This window comes from Brassica oleracea, chromosome C1 (assembly GCF_000695525.1).
Source record: "Brassica oleracea var. oleracea cultivar TO1000 chromosome C1, BOL, whole genome shotgun sequence".
Lineage (NCBI taxonomy): Eukaryota > Viridiplantae > Streptophyta > Magnoliopsida > Brassicales > Brassicaceae > Brassica > Brassica oleracea.
This window is the reverse complement of record NC_027748.1, coordinates 34248980-34262069: the sequence shown is the minus strand read 5'-3', so window position 1 is coordinate 34262069 and position 13090 is coordinate 34248980. Positions and strand designations below refer to the sequence as shown.

General features: G+C 38.8%; 1 long non-coding RNA gene across 1 annotated transcript; it reads right to left on the bottom strand.

Moving 5' to 3' along the window:
• Positions 1 to 2400: 2400 nt before the first annotated feature.
• Positions 2401 to 10343, bottom strand: LOC106301091. Its single transcript, XR_001262158.1, has 3 exons — positions 10256 to 10343; positions 9699 to 9856; positions 2401 to 2804 (listed from the first exon to the last, which is right to left on the bottom strand). It is a non-coding gene; the product is annotated as an uncharacterized LOC106301091 (long non-coding RNA).
• Between the last annotated feature and the right edge of the window lie 2747 nt (positions 10344 to 13090).

The following is a 13090-nucleotide window of genomic DNA, read 5'->3' as shown; positions in this document are numbered from 1 at the left end:
AGTCACAGAGACGCAAGCAGCGATGAAAGCTGCAACGAGATGAGAGAACATAAATGGAAGGGTAGACAAAACAAAATCATCAAATCGTGGAGTCGTCCTCGAGCTATAGAAGTCAAATCACCAAAAACCATATCTTGAAAACCAAGACGAGAAGGGAGTATCAATGGTAAGCCAACGACGAGGAAAATAACTTTAAAGACGACTAAACTCTGACCCAACCCAAAGAGATGCAGTTCATAACATCAGCTAAAATCTAAGGAAGAAGAGGAGCATCCAATATTGAATGGAGCAGCCTAAAATGACGCTAGAAACAACTGCACAACTGGGAACTCCTAAACCCGATTTACAACAAATACCAGAAATCTCAAAGTGAAGAAGGCGATAAAGAACAAGAGCATGAGGTAAGTCTTTTCGGTGATGATGAGAAACACTGCATACCAGAAAGGTAAACAAAATACATAGATGTTGAAGGCTCAATTTCAAAATATGGGAAAAAGACAAAAACATCTTGAAAGTTATAATGTTCAAAAATATGAAAAAAATAAAAGATAATTTTGACGCTGAAACTGTTAATCTTAAAATCAACAAATGCATAAATGCAAATTTAAGTTATTGAAATTTATTATATTTTTATATTAGAGACTCACTTCACTACTATACAGAAAAAACACATTATTGAAAAAACAAAGACAAAATATATTAACATATCACTATTACTACTACATAACACAATAAAAACACCAAATAACGTTCTTAACAAATAAAAGTGATCATCTAATTACATTATCCAAAAAATCATACTTTTAACAACAATAAAACAATATTCCGGGGGAAGCGCGGACACCCATAATAAGGAAAGAACATGTATATTAATAAGAGTTAGAACTATTTTTTCTCAGCAGGCCTTTTTTTTTACATTGAATGATTACTTTAACCCTGACACTATTTAACATTAAAAATAATTTCGACAAAAATATATTAAACTTTTCTGATATTCTCTTTTCACATTTTCATACAAAAATAACCTGGGCGTAGCCCGGGAACAGCTCTAGTATTTATAATAATACTACGCCTTTGTGAAAGGAAAAAACAAAAAAATTTAATAGTCTGTTTCTGATTTTTTAGCATAATAAGACATTCATTAACGCAGGGTTCTTATTACATGGTTCTTAGCAGAATATAAGAACCCGGCTCTTAACTTTTAACTGAAAATGTTAAGAGCATGCTCTTAAATAAGAGATTTAAGAGCATGCTCTTAACATTTTCAGTTAAAAGTTAAGAGCCGGGTTCTTATATTCTGCTAAGAGCCCCGTCCTAAGAACCCCCGTTAATGATGCTCTAAGATGTACTAGATTACGGAATACAAGTATAATAATGAATATTGATAGGACAGAACTTAGAAACGTTAAATTCACCCCACCATTTAGGACCAATCAAAGTGACACATAGATTATTAATTAAAAAATATTAAATTAAATAAAAAATAGCTAAAAAAAATAAAAACGCTAATTTTAACGACGCTAACGCTTCCAGCTAAACCCTAAACCCTAAATCTTAATTTCTAAACCCTATACCCTAAATTCTAAACCCAAATTCAAACCCCTAAACTCAAACCCTATACCCTAAACCCTAATCCTAGACCCTAAACCCAAAAACTAGACTATTAACCTAAACTATATACCCTAAACCCAAGTCGTAGACCCTAAACCCAAACCGTAAATCTTAAACCCAAATTATATACCCTAAACCCACTTTAACCATAAGTCCAAACAGTAAATCCTAAACCCAAACCGTAAATCCTAAACCCAAAACCTATAACTAAACCCTAATCCTAGACCGAAAACCCAAACGGTAAACCCTAAACCCAAACCCAAACTTAGATGCTATATGGTTTGGGTTAAGGTTTACGGTTTGAGTTTAGGGTCTAAGACTTGGGTTTAGGGTATAGGATTTCGGTTTATAGTCTATTTTTTGGGTTTAAGGTATATAATTTGGGTTTAGGGTCTATGATTAGGGTTTAGGGTATTGGGTTTGGGTTTAGGGGTTTGAATTTGGGTTTAGAATTTAGGGTATAGGGTTTAGAATTTAAGATTTAGGGTTTAGGGTTTCTCTGGAAGCGTTAACGTTGTTAAAATTAGCGTTTTTCTTTTTGTAACTATTTTTTATTTAATTTAATATTTTTTAATTAATAATCTATGTGTCACTTTGAATGGTTCTAAAGGGTGAAGTGAATTTAAAAGTTCAACTAAGTTCTGTCAATATTGATACGTGTGCTTCTTCTTCTTTTTTGTACAATTGCGTAAATTAACCCAAAAAAGTATATTGGAATTTGTTATTAATTTCATATATAAATGAAATAAAAAATGGTAAAAAATACATACGTCGATGTTGTTCGAAGAAGAAGAGGAAGAGGAGGATGAGACATTAGAGCATACATTTTTTGCGGTGCGTGAAGTCTCCATCTACAAGATCATGTGGCGAACGAGTTCGGTGAATGGCTTCAGTCCGATAAGATCTGGTCCGACAGACTCCGTGTCGTATCGTGAAATGAACAAAACGAGATCCGGCTCGAGGATTCAAACTCCGGTGATCTATTCGCGGCTTTTTTCGTGGATCCTTCAGGAGGGAGAACTCCGTCGAGCCGTTTTTGGATTTGTCTAGGGGAGGAACAAAGCGTTTGTCGGATCATGAGAAGTACGTGCCGTGACGAGATTGAAGGTAAGATGAATGTGTAAGATCAGTAGATCACATTGATCGGAAGCTGCTTCTCAACAGACGGAAGAAGCGAAGACCGTGCTTAATTCCTGGTCAATGGTTAAACAAAGGCTGAAGATGTTTTGAGGAAACAGAAACATGAAACCAAAAGGAGAAGCAAAGATTACAAGACGTAAAAGCATCAGAAGAATACATTGTTGTTAGATTAAAAATTTTCAATTCAATATGAAGTTCTTTTTGTTTGAACCGAGTACTATCGATAAACTAGTAAAGAAAAGGAGACGAGTTCTCGTCGGTGGTTCGAGACAAAGACGTTTTATTAGATCAATGGATCGTTTGATTGTGTTACAAAATGGGAAAGAAATGGTAGAAAGCAAGCCGGCGAAAGCTAGTTCGCCGGAAGATACAAGTCGGCGAGAATAAGATGTAAATTCCTAATTTCTAGCCGAAAGTAAGTGTGTAGTGATTTGCGGATCCCTTCCTCGTTGCCTCTCTCTTCCCTTTTATAGGCAGTTGCTCGTTAACCTAACTCGTCTTGACCTAATGGACCTTTTGTCGATTGGGCCGAGTTGTCGGGCCGTTGCTTCGAGTCGTCGGGTCGACTGCTTTCAGTCGCTCGTTTAGTCGGCTAAAAGCAGTCTCTAGTCGCTCGTCTCGCGATCCACTTCTCGGGGGGTAATTTTCCATCGACAAGGTAATCGATGAACTCTATCCTCCAGTCAGGGGCTTCGATTTGTTCTATTGCGGAGTCCTCTTCAATAGCAACAGCTTCGTATAATGGTGCTACGATGGTCGTTTCTTCGAAAGTCAGCTCAAAGCTTGGTTTGTCGATCTTGTGGATTGGGATGGTTCATTTCACTTGATCGCGTAGTCTGCTGCCTGAGGCAGCAAGGGCGTTGGCGCACACGTTTTCCCACTTAGGGACTTCTGTGAGTTCGAAGAACTCAAAGTCCTTAGCGAGTGTTTGGACAACTTTAAGGTAGGCGTCCATTCGTTCGTTGCGGCCGTCTTAGTCGCCGGTGAACTGACTAGTCACGAGTTGCGAGTCGCAGTACGCATTGAGCCGTTTTTCCTTGACCGCCTTAGCAAGTCGTAATCCTGCGATGGGCGACTCGTACTCCGCTTCGTTGTTCGAAGCTGTGACGCCAAAGCTGATCGACTGTCTGATTAATTCGCCTGTTAGGGACTGCAGTTGGACTCCAGCTCCTGATCCTTTGTTTGTCGACGAACCGTCGACATGGAGAATCCAATTTTGACTTGGAAGGATTAGTTCTTGCTCCAGCTCCAGCGCGAGTTCGACTATGAAATCGGTGAGGACCTGTGATTTTGCTACCGTCCGATTTTTCAACACAGTGTCGTGCTCACTAAGCTCGATAGCCCACTTTGATAGTCTTCCAGACTGATTAGTGTTTTGCATTACAGGGAAAAGGGGTTCATTCGTCAGTACTTCGATCGTGTGCGATTGGAAGTAAGGACGTAGCTTCCTTACTGAAGTAATAACGGCGAGGGCCATTTTCTCGAGTGTGGGGTATCGAGCCTCTGGGTCGGTCATCCGCTTGCTCGTGTAGAAGATAGGCTTTTGTTCGCCTTTATCTTCTTGGATGAGGACGCTGCTCACTGCTGTAGAAGAGACCGCGATATAGAGGGAAAGTGTGTCATCGGCTTCGGGTTTAGACAGCACGGGAGGAGTCGTAAGATACTGCATGAGCTGCCCAAATGCTTCTTCGCACTTTTCATCCCAGAAAAAACGTTTGTTACCGCGTAGTAACTCGTAGAATGGAAGGCATTTGTCAGTAGATCGAGAGATGAAGCGGTTAAGCGCCGCGATTCTTCCGGTCAGTCGTTGGTACACTCGACTGTTCTTTGGGCTGGGGAGGTCAAGTATCGCAGTGATCTGTTTAGGGTTCGCCTCGATTCCTTGTAGCGTGACAATGTAACCCCAGAACTCGCCCGATGTGACACCGAAGGTACATTTTGCCGGGTTTAGTTTCATCCCGTACTCGTTCAGCGTTTTGAAGCATTCCCGTAGGTGATTGAGATGATCTGCCGCACGAAGTGACTTTACCAGCATGTCATCGATGTAGACTTCCATCGTGTTTCCCAGTTTGTCGGTGAGCATTCGATTGACGAGTCGTTGATAAGTCGCTCTTGCGTTCTTGAGGCCGAATGGCATTACTTTGTAACAGTAAGTCCCCTGGTCCGTGATGAATGCTGTCATTTCTCGATCATCCAGATGCATCATGATCTGGTTATAGCCTGAGAAGACATCCATGAAGGTCAGTAGTTTGTTTCCAGCAGTCGACTCGACCAGTCGATCGATATGTGGAAGCGGGTAACTGTCTTTCGGGCAGGCCTTGTTGAGATCGGTGAAGTCGACGCAAACACGCCACTTTTCGTTCTTCTTCTTAACTACAACTGAGTTGGCTAACCATTCCGGGTATCGAACCTCTGCGATCGAGCCGGCTGCGAGCAGTCGCTCGATTTCCTCATTGACGGCTTTGCTTCGCTCAGGACCAAGTTTACGTCTTTTTTGACGGATGGGCTTGATAGTCAGATCTACATTCAACTCATGGGACGTGATGGCGGGGTTGATACCTTTCATATCTGAGGTGGTCCATGCAAACGTGGACATGTTATGCTTCAGAAAATCGATGATCGCGCGTTGCATTTTGTCAGAGGGGAACGCACCGACTCAGATCCTTTTGAGGCTGGATATGCTTCGAGATCGCGTTGATGCGAGGAGCTGACTGCTGTATTTTTACGGTAGCAATCAATAGGCCGCGTGCGGCCTGCTGGTCTCCTCGAAGGGTTTGTATTTGGCTGCAGGGTCCTGGAAACTATACGCACAGATTGCTTTCATCGAATGCAACCAAGGGGTTCCGAGGATCGCATTATATGGTGCCGACGTGCGAATAACTAAGAATTTGATGGTAGGCGTCACTCCGCATGCGTAGACTGGTAATTTGATCGTGCCAATCATCGTCTCGGAAGCTCCGTTGATTCCTGTGAGGGATCGGGACGATGGTTTCATGTCACGCAGGTCAACTACCATTTTGTTGAGTGTATCTCGAAAGATCAGATCGACTGAGCTTCTTGTTTCGATCAACACTTTGATGACGTCACACTTTGCGATACCTAAATTCAACGAGCAAGGGGTCGTTATGCGGTAGGTGGACGCCGGCGTCGTCGTCAGGCGAGAAAGTGATCTGATGATCATTCTCGGGCTTCGACGGCCATTTCTTTGGGGTTACAACTTGTCGCCGATAGTCTTTGACTGAACGCACCGACTCACCGCAATGGGGCGAGCCTCCCATGATTACATTTAGGAACGTAGCGCGTTCTACACGTTTGATCCGCAGCTGGATCCCCAGGTCGTCGAACAGGTCTTCGATAATAGGTTCGGCTTCGTCGCCAGCTTTGGCCTTCGTTTCTTCTAACTTTCGTCTCAAGTCAAAAAATTTTGGTCGATTGAGCCTTATCCTGAGGTCTTTTGATCTCGAGTTGAGACGATTGCGAAGGTTGAGGAGTCGAGGTTTTAGCTGGGGTCGGACGCTGTTGCTCTCGACTCGTTTAGCTCTAGATTTGTTGATGACTGCGCAAAGTTCGCTCCCGAACCCGTGCGTGCTCTCGGCTGCTTGCGATTTTCTCTTAAGCATACTTCTTAAATCGCATGCTCCGCTTGGTTTGCTGCTTTCGCTCTAGAGCCCGGCGGGATGCTCTTGCGAGTCACAGACTTTGGCATCTTCTTCTTTGCTTGACGAAGAACTTGATCGTGTGAGGATAACTTGGACGCGTCTCCGATTGCGAGGCTGCTCTATGTCGGCGCATGCCTCATCTTCATCTTATTCGCCCGGTTTGTCATCCTCTGCTTGTGTGGGTCGAGCACCGGAGGCTTCTTGGCCTTCTTTTCTTTGGTTTTGCTCCAATTCTTCGCGTTGTTCGGCCTTGGCTTGGGTAGCTCGACTTGTTCGATGTCCTTCTTCGTAGGATGTAAAGAGAGCGTCGACTAGATGCTTGCAGTATCTCGTATCGTGCGCCTTGACTTATGGTAGCTACACCACTGATTTAGGTCGGGGGAGCTAGGACTCGAACTTGAAGGCGCTGGAGTAGTTTGCGGCTGTTCGCCGGTCGCTCTGTCATAAACGTTCCATCCTTTTTTGCGCACGACGACTTTGGACCCTGAGAGCTCGTTTTCCTCGACAACATAAACAATTTTTTTTCTTTTGCGGTGGTTTATTGTTGGGGGCGTGCTGTCGAGGTTCCTGACGCGCCTCGGCGGCCTTCGGGGCTGCCGATTTGGCTGTCACGTTCATTTTTTAAGTATCGCTGTTGTGTCCTCCTCCATCCGGATGAAGTTGTTTGACCTGGCGATAGCGTCCTGGAGCGACTTGGTGGGGTTTCGGTAAAGATCTTCTCGAAAAAGGGATTTGAAGAAGAGAGTGTTCATCAGAGCGTTGACGACGATGCTGTCCGGGATATGTACCTTCGATACGACGGCTTTGAACTTCTCCGTGTAGTCGCGGAGGCTCTGATTTTCGCCCTGAGACAAATTCCAGAGGCCGGATAGGGTTGCTCCCTGCCTTGTAAACATGATGTACTGCTTGAGGAAGGCAGCCGAGAGGTCGTGGAAGGTTTTGATGGAGTCTTCCCTTAACCCAGTGAACCAACTAAGTGCTAGTCCTTGGAGACTTTCGACGAAGAGTCGGTAGTACCCAGCGTCTCTCTCCTCGTCGGAAAGTTAGTCCGACGCATCGCGATGTTGAAAGCGGTGATATGGTCTGTGGGGTCGGCTTTTCCTTTGAAGGACGGAAGACAGATTTTCTCCGTTGGTTGGTACCGTACGTCGGTGATTCGCCGGGAAAACGGGGTCATTAGGGTTTCGACGAGAACGCGTTCGATCAATGGCGCCGAAGTTGGTCCTTGGAGGATCTTGTCCTTGATATCCACGACCGACTGCTTAAGCTCAGCGAGTTCCTGGATAGTTGTAAGATCTGGACCGCCGGGAGTTTGGATCTGGACGGCGTTTGTATTCGTTGTGGTCTCGACGCCGGCTGTTCGATAGGTGTCGAACAGCTGTTTTTGAACCGTTGTGGCTGAATCTGCCGAGTTTCCGGCTAAGGGAGCTAAGATCGCGGCGATAGCGGCGAGTTGCTCGTTCGTCGCCTTCTGACTTCTTGCTGAGCCATTCTTTCTAGTATAATGTCTACGAAAGCTGCTGCTGCCGGAGCAACTTCTGTCGGAGGTGACTCGTCGCCGGACAGCGAGTCTGAGTGAGCCATGATCTTGCTGACACTACTTTGTCTGCCCCACGGTGGACGCCAACTGTTTGAACCGAGTACTATCGATAAACTAGTAAAGAAAAGGAAACGAGTTCTCGTCGGTGGATCGAGACAAAGACGATTTATTAGATCAAGGAATCATTGATTGTGTTACAAAAGGGGAAAGAAACGGTAGAAAGCAAGCCGGCGAAAGCTAGTTTGCCGGAAGATACAAGTCGGCGAGAATAAGATGTAAAATTCTAATTTCTAGCCAAAAGTAAGTGTGTAGTGATTTGCGGATCCCTTCCTTGTTGCCTCTCTCTTCCCTTTTATAGGCGGTTGCTCGTTAAACTAACTTGTCTTAACCTAATGGGCCTTTTGTCGATTGGACCGAGCTGTCGGGCCGCTGCTTCGAGTCGTTGGGTCGACTGCTTTCAGTCGCTCGTTTAGTCGGCTAAATGTAGTCTCTAGTCGGGTCGCTCGCGAGTCGGAGAGCCGAGTCTCTCCCACATGGTCGTGTGTTAAAACAATTATCATGTGGGCCTATTGGGAGGGTCATGCCCTTACCCAGCACTTTTGATTTCTCATTCATCAATTCATCTTTATAGTATGTTCAATAGAACAGCTAACCAAATGCGATCTCCACGAAAATAATATTATGCTTTTTTTTTTTGCTAAAAAGATAATATTATGCTTGTGAGATGTCAAGATTAGTTAACCTTTTTTCTTCTAAAACTTCCTGTCATTATTATTGTTGTCATCGAATATTATTTTAAAACTTGTAAAACTAAAGTATGTGACGACTATTTTTACATATTTGGAAAATACTAATGACTTTCTAATTACATAAATTACTAGTATTATTGCCCGTGCCTAGCACGGGTTGATTTATTGTCTTTAAATTTTTTTATTTTTCTGCTAAAAAAATTTATTTGACGAAACATCTAATTTTTAATCAGAATACTTACTATTTTTGTCAAATATTTTATGAACCTTAATAACAGTGGCACATATTATTAGAGGTGGATGCTTCCAAACAAAACGGATAAAAAAGATAAAACAATAATTCTTATCTCATTCTTAAAATACATGTGCAATAGTTTTCCAAAATAAAAAATATATATCTATATATCAAAATATAAAATATAGCTAAAATACTATATGTGATCCAGTATTTTTAGTTTTCCATACATACAGTAACAAAAACTTAATTTAATATAAATTCAGAAAATGATAAAGTACATGTAGTAGTTTATACAGTGTTTCCAATCTTTATTATCTTACAATTTTTTATGATTTTATTGATATGAAATGTTTAATTATCTTTTTTTCAAACATGTACTTAAAAATGAACCTATATTGGTTATTTTTATAGTTTTATTTTTTTTAAAGCTTAAATTTTACAAATTTACCTTGCTATTCTATTAAAAACGTTTTTGAATTTATTAGGCTTTCTGGAAAATTATATTTTTTATTTAGAAATATTAGTTCTTTCGTTTTTAGCTATTTTTAAAAACTACTTGAAAAAAATAATAAAAAAAATTGAGAAATTTCAAAATTAATTACAGAAACTATTGGAAATTTTGAAACTGTTTTAACACATGATATTGACTAAGACAGCCTAAATGGTCAAGCAATAATGTAGAACATTAAACACTTAAGACCTTAATTTGTTTGATGCGTAAAAACTACTGTAAAAAATGCAAAATAAAATTATTTTCTTACCTGAAATTCTGACTGGTCACAAGTTTTGCATCTGATTTATCTAACCCACTCGTCTTCAACCTTCTTTTTTGTGAAAGGACTTGTCTTCAACCTTCGCCAAATTTATACTAGAATAGACCTCATCTAATTTTCAATCAGCTTTGATTTCTCATGCATATCTGCAACAAACAAAAATAATTTATAAACTGAACAATATAAATATCTATGCTTTTTTATTTCAAAAAAATATATCTATGCTTTTTTTTGTTTATTCATAATTTGAAGAATTAGCTAAACTTATGAATTCCTCGTACAACTGCAGGAATACTGCAAATTCCGGAAGCCATGGAACAAAATACTTAGGTTACAAGGATATCTCCATATTACCTTTCTCATATCAATCTCTTCCAACACGATGATTTCAAACTTTATGCTTTGAAAAAGGTTTAAAGACGCATGTATATTGATCAAAATATGCATGATTTAGAAAAACGTGTGGTTATGGATCAGTTGTTTCTTTAGGATGAGAAAACAGAAAGAAGAACTTGTGTAGAAAACAGAAAGAAGAAATGAATTACCACTAAATTAAAATTGAAAATTTAGGAGAGGTAATGGATCAGTTGTTTCTTTGAGCAACTGAAGATAGTAGAAGAACCATATTACTTTAATGAAGCTTGTATATAAATTTGTTGATGATCGAACTGATTTCAAAGTTATTTATTTATGTTATAAACCGTTTATGTGAAAGAGGTGAGGATAGAGGTTAGAACGAAAATCAGTATGCTTAGAAACTTGTTGATGACGTTTTTAAAATTATTTCTAGGCAGTTTACGTGAAAATGGTTCAAGTACTAATGATTTTTACTCTTTTTCAATTAATCTAATTCTTAACAGTCACAAAGCATACTTAACGGAAAGTGAAACTGAATGGGGTCAAGTATTTAATATTTATTTTTTTTTGCTTTTTTTTTGTTTTTTTAAGTTTTGTCAAATGTCATATTTTGATTTGTTAGACCACTTGCATTTTAGCATATAAAGAATATAAATATATATATATATATATATATATATTAACTATCACGTGTTTGCTTGTGTGGCGTGCTTTGTTTAGGTGCTTGTGGGAGTAATGGGAACATGGAGCTTGCAAGGATTGCAGTTGAGCTTAGACATCTCCGGTTGTTCACCCTATTTTAATTCTATAACAGAATTGTGGTATACTCTAATAGTACTCTATCTTAAAATGGAAAATAGAGTGATGAACAAAAATAATAATTTATTCTATATATAAAGTAACTTCATTTTTTATTCTATTATAGAGTGAAAAATAGAATACCATTAGAGTATTTTTACTTTAAACTTTATTTTAGTGGAAAATAGAGTGAAGTTAGATATGCCCTTATAGAAGAGAAAATAGAGAGATTTCACTTTTTCACTCCAAATAAGGGCATTGTAGATCCTAACATCTACACTAAGTATTTGATAGTGATCGAGAGTTTAATCTAGGGAAGATAAAATGATGTAGGCAACGATATCTTTAGAACATTCCAGTAGGCAAAGATGGATTTTATTGATGCTAAAGCTAGGTGAAAGCAAGATCGATGTATTGGCGTAGCTCTCTCTAGGATTTTCAACGTGTCTCCTCTCGTATCCATCGATATCTTCTTATAGTAGATTGACTCCGCGATCTCCGCAACTACTCCGTGATCTCTGGCTCCGATCTCTTCCTGCTCGTCGCAGTTGGGCCTCTTCACTGATCGCGTGGCCCAAGTCATTTAGGCCCAGTTACCTAATTGACCGAAATTGGGCCCAACAGGCATGACTGGTTTCCCTACTACCACCCGCAAACGCAGCTTTTGCTGTTGATAGCGATTGTTGGCGCTTTGCAACAATCACTCAAATCGCTATAAACCGCTTCAAACCGCTCTAAACCTCATAAATTCAAAAGCTGGTTCCAGCTAGCATTTGCGGCTGCGGGCAGTTGCGGGAGGATAATTTGTTTCTTTTAAAAAAAAATATATAAATACAAAAATAAAAATTTTAAATTGAAATAATAGAAATACTAAAACATATCTATTATATTTTAATTTATATTATAAATTTTTAAAACAAAAATATGTTTCTATAATTTAAAAATATTTAAAAATATTATTTTATAAATATAATTTTTATATTTATTATAATATTATGATGTTTAATATTTTTATATTTATATAAAATGTAAATATTGTTAATTTATTATTTAACCGATGTTGTATTTGGTGGTTAACCAGTCATAAGTATCCCGCAAACGCACCAATTTTTAACCGCAATACCAGTAGTACAAATCTCTTAAAACCGCTTAAAACTGCAACCACCCGCATCCGAAAACTCCCGCAACCGCAACGGATGTGGCTACACCAGTTAGACCCTAAGAGTGAAAAAGTGAAATACCTCTATTTTTCCTCTATAATAATATAGTAACTCTACTCTATTATAGAGTAAGCCATTGGAACAAAATATACTTTATAATGTATAATATAATTACTCTATTTTAGTAAAAGTTATAGAAAAAAATAGGTTTGAGTTAAAAATGGTCTTAGAAATGGTCTTAGCAGAGTTTGAACCAGAGAACTCAGGGAATGTATTTCTTCTATCCAGTTTGTATGCCAGTGCTGGTAGTTGGGGAGCTGTTGTAACTTGGTAGGATAAAGAAGTTGAGTAGGCTTCCAAGCAGCACCTGGGTAAATACTTGTTTGATTCTAATATTCCTGGAATTGATCATCAAATATGACTTACGTTTTGATTTTTTTTTTTAAATCATATTTCTAATTGTTGGAAAAGTGAACCGGAAACATTTCGAATAGAAAACTGAATATATTCAATCTAAATATTTTAATTGGTTTGGATCAATTAAGTTTGTTATGATTGGTTCTTTATTTGGATAATGTCGTTTTTTTATTACTAGGTTGGATTGCAACGTCTAATCTAGCAACAAAAAACTATGATTATGTTGTTAACTATATAATATGTGTTGTTGATATATCTATCTATATATATAAAGTTGAATTTTTCTCTTCTTATGACATGTGGAAGGGGGGTTTGTTGACATGTGTCATCATGTTTTTTTTTTGTATTTAAATTCTTCTTCTTTTAAATTATTACAATTTTCTCCATCAATTTCTAATTGTGTATTATCTAATCCTTCTCACACTTATTGGTCTCTAAAATTCAAGAAATAAATAAACTAATATAAATATATTTTAAATATTTAATTTATTCACACCTAAAAATAGCAAGATTTTTCATCATTTTATTATTTTTACTAATTTTTATTATTTCATTTACAAATTATATTTATTTCACTATTAGTATCATAAGATAATTAAATTAAGAATAAGAAACTAGACAACCAACACATAAACTAAGAAAGCGGGC